The sequence below is a fragment of the Biomphalaria glabrata genome, chromosome 13 (genome assembly GCF_947242115.1).
Source record: "Biomphalaria glabrata chromosome 13, xgBioGlab47.1, whole genome shotgun sequence".
Classification (NCBI taxonomy): domain Eukaryota; kingdom Metazoa; phylum Mollusca; class Gastropoda; family Planorbidae; genus Biomphalaria; species Biomphalaria glabrata.
In genome coordinates this window covers 14,504,443-14,507,718 of record NC_074723.1, presented here as the reverse complement: position 1 = coordinate 14,507,718, position 3,276 = coordinate 14,504,443, and positions in this window count along the sequence as shown.

Genomic DNA, 3,276 nt, shown 5'->3' with positions numbered 1-3,276 from the left:
ATGTAAACGTTAATTGGAAAAAACTTTAAAGCTAACATTCTAATAGAATTTTTTTACCTTTTTTTTAAAACAAAAAACTGACAAAGTGTTGTTACCACAACTCGCTGGAAGTGTTAAGAGCTTAAGTGAATTGCCACTAGATAAAAAGTATTCCAATGATCTACTTTGAATGACGGCATTTTCAGATGAGGTTATATGAAACCAAGTCGGCTTCACGAACATAGCAATGTCCAAAAATAACTTAAGAATGTTCATGAACAATTATAAAAATCTACAATTAAACAATATATGTATTTAAAAAAAACGGCAAAGCATGATATGTTTTAATGGCTTCTTAGAAAAATGCATAGCTTTTTTTAAAGTCTTATGATATTGTTTGAAAAGTGATTAAAACTAAAATTATTTTTTTTTAACATATGTTACAAAAAAGACATTTTTTCTGTTAGTGATGAAATTTTATTTCAAAATTGTCTTGTTATGTAGCTTATAAAGACATATATAGAACAATCAATGGTTGGACAATGGCTTCAAAAGTAATATAGAAATATAGAACATAACTATTCACTATTCACCTTATGAGTTTTGATACACAGGCAACATCTTAAGAAAAGTTTAGCCCGCAATTTCATTTCTATTTGAATCTAATTATAAAAATTGTAAACAAAATAGAAACCCATGCAGAAAATAATCTCATCCTTCAATAGCTTTGAGAAACAAATGATGAAAAAGATGTTAGACTCTTGTTGTAAACTGTAAAGTTCGCTGGATTTCGAAAGGGGTTTGTTATTGCTCGTTTTGTTCAACTGTTGGCGGTGACTTAAAGCTGGCTAAAAAAATGGTTCTTCATGGTAGGAATCTAACGCAAATAAATGAAACCAACCTTCGACTGCAAGGAAAGAAATGTACTTTACAATTACACCTGAAAACAGTAGGCCCTAATATTCCAAAATTTAAAAGGGGACTATTCTTAGGATTTGAAAGAAAGTCATAACAATCAGATTAATTTTTGTGTGTAATCACAACAAATTAATTGACAATTTTTGTATAATGATTATATTGGTATTGCCTTCTATTCCGAAGAATACGGCTGAGTGCAGTGTTTCACATAACTACGCAAACCTAGTTTCGACCTGCATATTTTCCAGAATTTTATGCAGACAAAGCCGTTGTCTGCTGGCGGTCTATTTAAATTTTCTTTCCGTCTTCTGCGCCTGTCTTCAATAATGTTTTTTCTTTGAGTCTCAAATGTTTGTTGCGCTGCTTTTGTGAGAGCTCCCCAACTGTCTCTCTTAGAAACCATCTGCTACCAGAGAATGCTTCCAGTTACTTTTCACTATGCCAGTAAGGGCATCTTTATAGCGTTTACGGGGGAGGGGCACCTCTGTAACTCCTTCCTACTCTAAGCCTGCCAAAGAAGATCGCCTTTGGCATGCGGTCGTCTCCCATGCGGGATAAGTGTTATTGACAGCATAAAAATTAAAAAATTAATAAAAAAATATTTTGTTCAAATGTGCCTTCTCACGCTTCTTTATAAGTGTTTTTCTAAGAGGGGGGCGCTGGCTGATTTTTTAAAAGAAAAAGTACGAAAAGGGGGCGGTAGGCCAAAAAAGGTTGAAGACCACTGCTCTAGAGTCTAGATGATTTTGTTCTCTGACTGTCTATCCGACTCTTAGAAATCAATGACATGCACAGAAAGCGCTATTGGCAATCTGATCTTACAATGGACTCGAAGAGAGTAAATATTTTCTTAAAGCGAAATCTTTTTTGTTTGTTTTAGTAAAAAAACATCGAAGGTTATGAAAATTAAATGCACATACACATGCACATTGTTTAATTCAAAATTAAAAGTGTAATTTAAACATCTTATGTATTTATATACAGGGCTTCTTTTGTGACGGTACGGACCGGTACGGCGTACCGGTACCTTTTTTAGTGTGGGGTTAAATTATTACTATTCTTGTATTTTAACGTTAATTATTAATATATAAGTTAAAAGTTAGGCAATTCATCACTGAGTACCGGCATTTTTTTTTTACAAAAAAGCACTGTATATATATATATATATATATATATATATATATATATATATATATATATATATATATATATATATATATATATATATATATATATATATATATATACAGAGAGAGAGAGAGAGATAGTCTATTTAGTTTGAATCTATGTCAAGAAAATGATCTGAATAAAAAAAAGTTCAAATATGTACTCTTCGGTGCAACGGCTACTTTTGGTCATTGACATTGAGCAGTATTACTTCAATAAAAAGTCCAAGCATATTTTATTCACGTACTTATAAACTCATTTTAGAAACAAAATTCAAAAAGATTTTCCTACTAACCATTTCCCTCCCATGGTGTAGAAGTTTCCGTACAACTGACCCACTGGGCCACCCACGAGTATAATATAAATCACAAGTCCTTATTCTTTATTATTTTTAAAGCCCAGGCCATGAAAAAAAAAGAGCATTTAGTCGATTGCCAAGCATATTTTAAAAAGTGCATCAAGGGACCCAACTTTCCGTTCCTCATTCTCCGCTTCCGTGCCCTTCAAATATTTAGCTTTCAGTTTTCTTGAAAGCAATTTTCTTTAGAATTGGTTTATGGGGAGCGGGTTATTTGGCCCAAACTACTGCAATTCATAGGCAGTCATTTTGGCACTTCCAAATTAGACGTTTTAAAGAGGTTGTTTTTTCAGATAAAGTAAAAAAGAAAAATTATTCTACTAGATCTAGATCATGATCTTGATGTGAAGCTATAAATCTAAAACTAAATATTGTTGAAAACTGCCAACCATAACACTCGCACACTCCTCCACATCTGCAAAGGATAATATGCTAGTGTGTTAGTACACTTTGATAATTTCATACTGATATGTCAACAAAAATCTACATTTATTTTTAATTAATATTGTTTTAAAATACCATTGGAAGTCATAAAAAAAAAACAACCAGATAAAAAAAGATTAAATAGAGTGAAAGTATATTATCTCTCAATTTTGCAAGATTTTTCTCCCCTTTTTCTATGTAAACAAAGTGGATTAATAACCACTAATGGATTCATTTTTGGATTGATTCCTATGTTGTCAAAGATAATGAATAATGATAATGAATAATTGTGCAAATGTCGACTCCGAGAACGGGAAGTGGGAGAAAAAATTAACGTATAAAAGAATCCAACCCAGACAGACAGACAGACAGACAGGCAGACTGAGTTGACATAAGCTTTGTACAAATAATAGTATTGCTAAGACTTGATC